Source organism: Vulpes lagopus, chromosome 8 (genome assembly GCF_018345385.1).
Source record: "Vulpes lagopus strain Blue_001 chromosome 8, ASM1834538v1, whole genome shotgun sequence".
NCBI lineage: Eukaryota > Metazoa > Chordata > Mammalia > Carnivora > Canidae > Vulpes > Vulpes lagopus.
The window spans coordinates 67,031,329-67,042,871 of record NC_054831.1 but is presented as its reverse complement, the minus strand read 5'-3'; positions in this window follow the sequence as shown (position 1 = coordinate 67,042,871).

Below are 11,543 nucleotides of genomic sequence, written 5' to 3'. Positions count from 1 at the left end.
GAGACATAGGCAGAGGGAGAAGCAGGCTCCATGCACTGGGAGCCCGACGTGGGATTCGATCCCGGGTCTCCAGGATTGCGCCCTGGGCCAAAGGCAGGCGCCAAACCACTGCGCCACCCAGGGATCCCGAAAAACTCATTTTTATGTAAATGAGAGTACATATTTGATTGATGTGTTTATGAAAATTTTATATGTTATAGTTTTGTTAAGTTGTCTTGGATTTTAAGGACTTCGATGGAAAACTCATAGAAGAAATCAGAAGGGAAACCTTTTAAAGCCAACTTTGAGTCCTATTGTAGTATAGTTCATTACTCAGACCAGTCATTGTGTACATTTGAATTCTGCAGAGACTTTCATAAATTTCAATTTTCCTAAAGCAGGGTTCAGATAAGTAGAAGCAAAGCTGAAGCAATTTAGGCCTAAATTTCCCAAAGTATTACTGTCAAAAAGGGACCAATCAACATTCGAAAAAGTCATGTGCTTAGAAAGATTTTTTTTTTAAGATTTTACTATTTATTTTTTTATTTAGTTAGAGCATGAGCAAGGGGAGGGGCAGAGGGAGAGAGAGAGAGAATTTTTTTTAATGTTTTAAATATATTTTTATTTGTCTATCTGAGAGAGAGAGAGGACACAAGAAGGTGGAGAAGCAGAAGCAGACTCTGCACTGAGCAGAGCCTGAGGTGGAGCTTTGATCGCAGGACCCCGAGATCATGACCTAAGCCAAAATCAAGAGTCAGAAGCTCAACCAGCTGAGCTACCCAGGTGTCCCATATTGATTTTTCTTTTTATTTAGGAGTCTGCTCATAGTAAAGCCTTGAGGCCAGAGGATTCAGAGGAAATTCTCCCTCATTCAAGGTTCAGTTTTAGGAATCCTCTTGCAGCTGGACAGTGGTGGTAGGAGAAAGTCACTGCGCAAGCCCATTTGCAAGGGTTTCTTCCGGAGCCCCTACACCTGGGCAGGCTGCCCTTCGTAGAATGGAGTTATACACACTGCAGCTTTGAGCCCTTGGATATGGTCAATATAAATCAGTTGTAAAATAGTGTTTACTGCTGCTGGGAAATCAGAAGTACTTTTTTTTCCCCCAGGCAGACATGATTGGAAGTATTATTTCCACAGGGCATTACATTGAAAGATCCCTAAAGAGGAAAAAATCCTCAAGGAGATTTAATAGTTACTTTTGAGATACCAGATTTATATACTCAAGAAAGGAGGAGATCCTTCTATGCCTATTTGTGTCAGTTGATAGCTATGTTTTCATTAGGAAAAAAATTTTTTTTTAATTTTCTAATAGTTTTCAAGCCTGAGTTGTGGCTTAACTCAGAAGACATTGAAGGTCAACACTATCAGAGTAAAATGATTCCACAGATCTAGAAACCTCCCTGGCCTTTCCCTAGATCATTAATAACTGAGTAATTCCCAGAATTCACAGAAAAGTAGTTACACAAAGCCAGTGTCAAGAGGGTTAACTATACTATTTGAATTGCAAAGCCTCTTCTAAATTCATTCATTATCATCTCTGAGTCTTGTGTGGAAATTAGTGGAACTGGTCCCATCCAAAGGCTGGGGTTTAAATAAACTGTATGCCCCACATGAGGTTCAGACTCACCACCCTAAGACCAAGGGTCACAGGGCACCTGGGTGGCTCAATGGTTGAGTGTCTGCCTTTGGCTCAGGTCATGATCCCGGGGTCCTGGGATCGAGTCCTGCATCAGGCTCCCCTCAGTGAGCCTGCTTCTCCCTTTGCCTATGTCTCTGCCTTTCTATCTCCCTCTCATAAATAAATGAATAAAATCTTAAAAAAACAAACAAACAAAAAAAAAAGATCAAAGGTTGCATGTTGTACCAACTGAGCCAACCAGGAGCTGGAAGGCCCAGTTTAAACTGAGAGAACCCTACCAAGTGCAAAAAATATTCATCTGAACTCGATCTGTTGGTTGAGTAAGAGTCATGCTATTTGGTATCAGAATCAGTGTGTGATTTAGACTCTTTGTATTCAGTTACACGATACATGATACAGTTTAATAAAGCTTAATACACATTTATCGAACAAAATATTTTGATAGACACTAATAGAAGTTTTAGAAATGAGTAAGGCAAGGTCACAGCTCTCAAATAAGTAAGGAGAAGGAAAGACAAATGGACTTCTGAACTTGCCAGTTCAGATTACTTTTTAAAAAATATTTTATCTATTTATTTATTTATTTATTTATTTATTTATTTATTTAAAAGAGAGAGTGTGCACACAAGTGGGTGAGTGGCAGGGGGTGGGAGAAACAGACTCCCTGCTGAGCAGGGAGCCCCAAGAGGTATGGCTTGATCCCAGGACACTGGGATCATGACCTGACCTAAAGGTAGACACTTAATGACTGAGCCACCCAGGGACTCCCCCAGTTCAGATTATTAACATTACTCAAATCTAGCTAGATGGAATATCTACATGGATACCTGGTGGGATTGATTACCCTCAATTCTTTACTTTCCTCTTCACTTTAATAGATTTATATAACTTTGTAATTTTGTAGTGTCTCCCACTAGATTTAACAGAGTATATTTTTCTTCCCCATTGATGTTGGACTTTGCCATGTGATTGTTTTGGCTAACAGAATGTTAATAGACATGATACAAATAGAGGCTTTACATGTATTTGAATGGTGTAACTTGGCCTCTTTGTTTCTATCTGTCATGAAAAGAACATACCAGTGGGTAACCAGTGGGATCCAGCTATAGGATCAGAGATAGTGAAACCCAGCTAAACCCAGCCAGCAGCCTGGAGACAAGCCCAGCTGAACTACAGTTGACTTGAAGACCTGTGAGCAAGGAATAAATGATCAATGCCACATCTAATTTCAGGGTTTTTTGCCCAGTCAATGGCATCTGGCCATCCTCTATGATGTTGAAGCTTTAGAATTTCATTAATTTTTTTTTAAGATAGGGAGAAGGGGAGGAGGGACAGAGGGAGAGGGAGAATCTTAAGCAGGCTCTATGCTCAGCAGAGAGTCAGATGTGGGGTTGGATCTCATGATCCTGAGATCATGACTTAAGCTGGAATCAAGAGTTGGATGCTTAACCAACTGAGCCAGCCAAGAGCCCCTAGAACTTCATTAATCTTTAATTGGTATTCTGGCATTGATCCAAACTGTAAAAGGAAATAAATTTCATTTTTGCTTGCAGGTAATTCTCTTAGCCTGTCTTTATATAAAAGATGGCCAGCAAGGTGAGACTTGTGATTATTCTTAATGACTATAAAAGGATATCAGTGTAGCCATACATCCAAATTCAATTCTGAACTAGGATTTGCATCAGAATCACATGGAGCTTTTAAAAAATGCACTTACCTGGCCTCCCATCACCAGAGATTGTGATTCAGTAGTGCCCGAGCCTAATTCTTAGGAGTCCACTCTTAACATAATTCTTATAATGCGGAAAGCCTACATTTTGATGTAAGTCCAGTTGGGAGAAGGGTTTATGGGGCATTATCTGAAGTACATATGCATATCCATTCTTCTATGTGGTCTAGGTTTCATCTCTGGATCAAGTGGTACCATCAGGGAGGCACTTTTAAAGATCTGTTTCCTTAGTTCCCTATGAAATGCTTTGATTCATTACATTTTGGACCTTCTAACAAGACTCAATACCTTATTGCTATTGGTGAATATCTGATCCACTGCATGTCTTCAGGGCCCTATATGAAACCCCAGGTGGAAGGTTGCTGAGATTCATGCTAGAAATATACTTGACTTTTTCTATTTCTTTTCTTTTTCTTTATGGGTAACAAAAGATATGAAACTGACTGGATTTGTTTCCAGGGGCTGCCATAGCAAAGTACCACAAACTGGGTGGTTTAAATAACAACACGTATAGTCTCACAGTTCTGGAATCTACAGATGTTGGCAGAGTTGATTCCTTCTGAGAGCTTTGAGGGAGAATCTGTTTCATGCTTCTCTCTTAGCTTCTGGTGATGTGCTGTCAATCTTTGGCATTCCCTATAGATGGCATTCTCCCTGTGTCTTCACATCGTCTTCCCTCTGAGTCTGTCTCTGAGTACAAATTTCTCCTTCTTATAAGGACACCAGTCTTATCAGGTTAAGGCCCACCCTAATCTCATCTTAATGTGATCATCTGCAAAAATGCTATTTCCAGCTAAGGTCATTATAGATAATGAAGGTTAGGATTTGAACTTCTATTGGAAGGACATAGTTCAACCCATAATACTGACCATATTTCTGATTTCACTTTTATCACCAAGAGACTCAGCACCCAATTTGAGGTACAACTGTGATAATTATTAGATTCTTAGGGCTTAAATATTTGCATTCTATTTTTCACCTTGCTTTAGTGATTGTATGCAAATGTGTATTTTCACCGATCTTGATTTTTTTTTTGTATTTCATTTTTCCATTTTATTATAGATTTCCTGTATGCCATTTAAATGTCTTTTTGTTACAAGTTGAAGTGGAAGGAGTGGAAAGAATATTTATCATATTTCCCCTGGGCCAGGCTGTGAGCAAGGACTTTCAAGAGCTTATGTACATGGGTGGGAATTAGATGAGCTCATAAATGACTCAGACATAAGAGTGGGGGAGATACAGGGGGATCAAAGAAGGGAAATAACATTGGGGGAAGTGTGGTAAGGGTCCAGAAAGCCTTTTGGGAACAGATGACCCTCAGAGAACATGTAGAATTTTAAAACAGGGCAGGTGATCAGAGTGCTCATTTTGGATGGGAGACACTTTTTAAATGAATGCTTAGAGGTAGAAAAGCACAAGACAAACACTGACAACAGTTCAAGTTTGGATGGAGAATGAACTAAGCTGGAGAGAAGGTTGGGTCTATAGTAGTGGTTCCGAAAAGATGAATTCATCCTTGCAAATCCGATGAACACATATGGGCTCAAGGGAGAATCAGTGTGAAAGATGGGTTAGGTTCCAGGAAAGCAGGAGGCAGGAGGTGAATATTCTATTGAACATATCGTATTATTGCTGGTCTCTAGCTTCTAGTTCTTGGGGACCTGCATTCAGTGACAGGGATAGAATGAAAAGAAGGACAACTGCAGAGATATTTGAAAAGTAGGATTGTCACAACTTCATGATTTATATAAGGGAGGAGAAAGAAAGGAGGTGAAATGGCTCTACTTTTTCCCCTTTATATATTTCTCTATGTTTTAACTCCACAGTATAAGGAAAAGTAATATATTAGCATGATTTCAAAAAAGGAGGACTCCTCTGAATCTCCCCCTTTGCATTTGAATATGTAAAAATCAAGCATTTTTTTTTTCACTAAAAAAATTTCACTAAAATTTTTTTCACTAAAAAAGTTTCATTTTTTTTCTTTTTTTTTTCACTCATTCTGGATTGATTCATCCATCCATCTATGCAGTCAACATTTGTTGAGACCTGTGGACCATATATAGAACTATGTATTTGGGAGAGAAAGTTAAGTAAGACACTGTTACTGGCTTCAGTGAGCTTAAAGTATAACTTCAGAGCAGGTGAGCTCTGGTTCTCAAGCACTGTGGAACATATTTTCCATAGACTTTTAAAAAATACACTTTATTTTTTAGAGCTGTTGTAAATTTCAATTTGCTGTTCACAGCAAAATTGAGCAGAAGGCACAGAAATTTCCTATTATCCCTGTGCTACCACTCATGCTTAACTGACCGCATTATCAACATTCCCCACCAGACTGATACATTTCTTCTGATTGATGAACCAACATTGACACATCGTAATTGCCCCAAGGCAATAGTCTATATGTTAGGGTTTACTCTTGATGTTGTATATTCTGTGGATTTGGACAGATGTATAATGATATATACCCACAATTATAGTATCACACAGAATAGTTTCGCTGCCCTAAAAATCTGTGCTCTACCTATTTCCCATCCTCCCCTCAACTCCTGGCAATTTTATTTATACAAAGACTCCTGGTCTTTTTATTGTCTCCATAGTTTCACCTTTTCTAGAATGTCAGACAGTTGGGATCATACCGTATGCAGCTTTTCCACATTGGCTTCTTTCACTTACTAATATGCATTTAAGTTTCCTCCATGTCTTTTCATGTCTTGATAGCTTGTTTCTTTCTAGTACTGCATAATATTTCATTGTGTGGATGCACCATAGTTTATTTATCCATTCACTTCCTGAAGGACATCTTGGCTGCTTCCAAGTTTTGACAATAATGAATAAGGCTGCTATAAATATCCATGTGCAGATTTTTGTATAGCTATAAGTTTTAACTGACTTAGGTAAGTACATAGGGGCGCAATTGCTAGATCCTATCGTCAGACTATGGTTAGCTTTGCCAGAAACCACCAAACTGTCTTCCAAAGTGGCTGTGTCATTTTGCTTTCCACCAGCAACGAATAAGAGCTCCTTAGGCTCCATATCCTCACCAGCATGTGAGATGTAGTTAGTATTCCAGATTTTGACATTCTAACAGGTACGTAGTGGTATCCTATTGCTGTGTTCTTTAGACTTGTAAGACAATAGGGCATATAGGAGGGGTGGGAGTAGGTAAGGAAGAAAACAATGTTGGGTGGAGATTGACATTGGTAGCATCAACTCAAGGAGTATCAGGGATCTGACTGCTTAGACAAGAAAGAGAGATATCACAACCCTTACATCCAGATTCTATACTCAACTAGGAATGACTAAAGAAATGTTTCAGGAAAGAATTAAAGTGGTCAAGACATCAAAATGCTTATAATTAATGTCTGGCCAATGTTTGCTAATTTTTTCCCTTCTACATTCTTCTAATAAGTTCCATGTATCTTAGTAATGTCACTTCGTTCTGATAGTTGCCAAACAGAATAATGCTTCTTTTGCAGTTCCTAAGAAATCATTCACTTTGAAAATGTCCTTGAGAAATGATATCATTTTGTGGCACCAGTTTCTTAACAGGATCAAGGAGCAAGGAATGAGGTCAGTTTTCCAGCTAGTGAATTACTGATTGGGAGGTTCTTCCAAGGTCTTGTTTACCCGGAGATATGAAAGTTTAGGTATCACTGACCAGGAACATAGTAAGAGATTGACCTCTCCTGACTTGTATCAGACATCCCTAAATAAGATTTATACATGGGTGTTTTTTTTACTGTATATGTGTGTATATTTGGGACTACTGCCAAAAATCCAAAGCTAAAGAGCCCCTGGAAAGAACTTTTGCTGTCAAAGTGAACCTGCCAACACATTAAAGATCATCCATGGTCCATGAGAGGGAGAGGTGTGTGTGTGTGTGTGTGTGTGTGTGTGTGTGTAGGTGGTGGGCAGAGAATTAGGGCAAAAAGAATATGTGCCTTGAATATAATGATAATATGGAATTATTGGACCTCTGAGATACCTGATAGATCTTTTAAGCACCATAGCAAATAGCTGGGTAGGAGTGCATGGCACAGCTCTAGAGGGTGATATTTCTGTAGACTATGATATGGATGGTGCCCTGTTGGATTATGCAAAACAGCAGGTCTGGCATAAGGTCTTATCCATCTTTAAATTCTCTGTCCCTGCAAACCAGAGTTATACAATAGATTTCTGTTGAGTCCATCAGGAGTTTTGTGTAGCTTTTTAAACAAGCAATGTTGTCAGTTCCTTTCTGTCACAAACATTTGGCTTATTTGACAGAGCCCAATCCTAATGAACCATTTTATTTTATTTTATTTTATTTTTAAATTTTTTTATTTTTATTTATGATAGTCACAGAGAGAGAGAGAGAGGCAGAGAGACACAGGCAGAGGGAGAAGCAGGCTCCATGCACCGGGAGCCCGATGTGGGATTCGATCCCGGGTCTCCAGGATCGCGCCCTGGGCCAAAGGCAGGCGCCAAACTGCTGCGCCACCCAGGGATCCCCCTAATGAACCATTTTAATATAGCTCTCTCAAAAACTGTTATACAGGATATGGAGAAAAGGGAACCCTGTGTACTGTTGATGGGAATGCAAACTGCTATAGCCACTGTAGAAAACAGTATAAAGGTTCCTCAAAAAACTAAAAATAGAAGTATGATATGATTCAGAAATTCCACTTCTGGGTATTTTTATCTAGAGAAAACGAAAATACTAATTCAGAAGGATATGTACACCCCTTTGCCTATTGCAGTATTATTTATTATAGCTAAGATATGGAAGCAACCCAAGTGTCTATTGATAAATGAATAGATAAAGAAGATGTGGTATACACACACACACACACACACACACACACACACACACACACAGTGGAATATTACTCAGCCATAAAAAAGAATGGCATCTTGCCATTTGTGACAATATGAATGAAACTAGAGGGTATTATGCTAAATGATATAAGCCAGATAAAGGCAAATACCATATGATTTCACATATATGTGGAATCTGAAAAACAAAAGAAATGAACAAACAAGTAACAACAGAGAGAAATAGACTCACAAATACAGAGAACAAATTAGTGGTTGCCAAAGGATGGGAAGCCCTAGGGGGCATGGGTGAAATGGGTGAAGGGGATTAAGAGTTAAGAACTTGTAATTATAAATTAAACAATCCTGGGGATGAAAAGTGCAGCATAGGGAATGTAGTCAATAATAATTGTAATACACTTTATTGTGTAACCCAATAATATTGTAATATACTTATTTATCATGATGAGCTTTTTGTAATTTTGTAATTATTGAATCACTATGTTGTATAACTGAAACTAATTTAATATTATGTGTCAACTATATTTCAATTAAAAATAAAAAATTTAAAAAAGAAATTATAATAAAAAACTGATATATAAAGCAGAAAATATATGGATATTTTGTATTTATTCACTAAATATTTATTAGATTCCTACCATGTTTCAGGAACTGTTCTTTATGCTGAGTATTAGAAGAAGGAAAAAATAAGCAAAAAATCTGTCATCATGGGGTTATATTCCAGTTTCGCAGAACATAGGAGATTTAGATAGTAAATTTTACAATTAAATTATATATATAAAATATAAGAATCAGATATAACATTCATATATAACATACATATATAAAGCTTGGGGATATGTACATATAAGATATGAACACACATATGCTCACACATAGAGATTCGTATCCAAATCCATTCAAGTGACTATAAATATCTATGAAAATCAGTAAATGTCACTGTCATTCTATTATACAGTCTATATTTCCAGCTATGGTTCATTACAACCAGAAAATAAATGGACAGTCAAAAATAACTCATCACTTGGAAATTAAGAATACTGTTCTATATACTTCACGTGTAAAAACTAAAACTATAGACAATTAAGAAATAAATAACAATGAGAATACTTTAATATCTATGAAAAAGGGAGAAAGCAGTGCTCAGAAGAAAATCTATAGATTTAATCGTGTTTACTAGAAGGAAGGAAAGACAGAATGGAAGTAGGGAGAACAGTGAACAAGGGATTGTTGTAGGATGTATGAGGGGGTCTTCATTGTTTCGGGGGAAGGTGTTGAGAGGTGTTTGGATATGGGTTAGATTTGGTAGAAGTGCTGAGTGAGTCAGTGAGGGCAAGAGAAAGCCTTAGCCACTGTGTGATAACGTTTCAATGAAATGAACTCCATCCAGCCTATTTGACAAACATTTGGGATTTAAACTCCCTTCTCTCCCCTCCTCCCATTGGAAGAGAAAGGCTTTATTTCAAACTGAAGGAGTTTCAGACATCAGTAAGAACACAAGTAAATCTTTGAAGGATGACAAGGAACAGAAGTCTCCTGAGATAACTCAATACCTACTTGTAAGACCTATCCTGAAGTTAACTGGGCTTATTTCTTTCAGGATGTGATGTGGTCATCATGGTGGCTCAGGAGGTGGGAAACAGGGATAGGGCAATGGGTGGATGCTGGTGGCAGAGAAAGGGAAGTGACAACTGACTGATGGGCAGATGCACAATTAGCCCTTCCCTGTCTCCTGTATGGCTGGAGCAGGGGTGCATCCAGCCATGGCTCTCTGAGATTTAGTGTCTGTGAACAGTTTTCTGGGTGGAGCCTTCCATGAATTCTCCCTGGAGGAGAAAAGGAGGGCTTTATTCTCCCTGAATACTGCTTTCTCTGCCTTTTGTCCCCATCTCTTGCCTGAGTACATACAGGTCACCTGCTCTTCTAGGCCTCTCTCCTTCCCCTAGAAACCTCCTAAGTGTGTACTCTTGTTTTCTTGCAAATTTACATTATTTTAGTCAGTATCAAATAATTTTCCATATTAAAGCCTCACTGATAACTGTGTAAGAATTGGTCTTTGGGGCTGGAGCATGAGGTTCTAATTCAGATGTTGCTACCCATTGGCTTAGTGACATTTGTCTTCCTGTGCCTCCGTTTATTTATCTGTTGCTAATGGAGTTAAATCTTGGATTCCCAGCCAGTATCACAACTTGGAATAAAATCTCTCAGAAAGAGATGTTTTGTTGGAAAGCATCCCATTTCTTAGTATGATGGTACTGTAACCCTTTTCAACAAATTTGGCTTGTTTTGATTTTCTTCCAGTTTCTACCCACAGTGCATGATTTTTCCAATCTGAAAAGTCTAAGTGTAAAAATGTAGGGGAGGGGAGAGATGATTACAAAGCTGGTTTGGGAAAAATGCTTGGAAAATAAATTTTTAAAAGGAGAGAAAAACTCTAGCTTTTCATTGTTTAAAGGAGAACAATTCTGAAAATAACTATTCTTGTGTCATTTCTAATCTATTTAGCTTGTACATCAAATAACTCAGGGACCAGCTACACTTACAACCAAAAACTTCTATCTGAGAAGTCTTTTTTTCTTTTAAAAGAACACCCAGAACATTTACATTCATTAAAGTACTTAGTACCAAACTAGAAACTATTTCAACAGTAGTTCAACATCTTTTCATTTGTTTTATCTCTAGGATTATGTTTATCCCAACCTCAGATTGGATCCTTATATCTTTAAGATCATCACTGTGTTCAGAGCATGTTAAAAATGCATTTAACTGATTTATTTCGCTTAGCATAATACACTCTAGGTCCGTCCATATTATTGCAAATAGAAGAGTTCATTCTTTTGGTTGGCTGAGTACTACTCCATTTTATATATAAATATATATTATATATATATAAATTTAATGTATATAAATATATATTATCTATTCTTCTGTTGATGGACATCTTGGCTCTTTCCATAGTTTGGCTATTGTGGACATTTCTACCATAAACATTGGAGTGCATGTGCTCCTTTGAATCACTGTTTTTGTATTCTTTGGAAAAATACGCAGTAGTATAATTGCTGGGTTTAGGGTACCTCTATTTTTACTTTTTGAGGAACCTCCTTATTTTAACTTTTTGAGGAACAGAGTGGCTGCACCAGCTTGCATTCCCACCAACAGGTTAGAGGGTTCCTCTTTTCCACATCCTCACCAAAATCTGTTTTTTCCTGAGTTGTTAATTTTAGCCATTCTGACTGATAAGAGGTGGTATGTCATTGTGGTTTTGATTTGTATTTCCCTGATGATGAGTGATGTTGAGCATTTTTCCATGTGTCTGTTAACCATTTATATGTCTTCTTTGGAGAAATATCTATTTATGTCTTCTGCCCGCTTCTTGA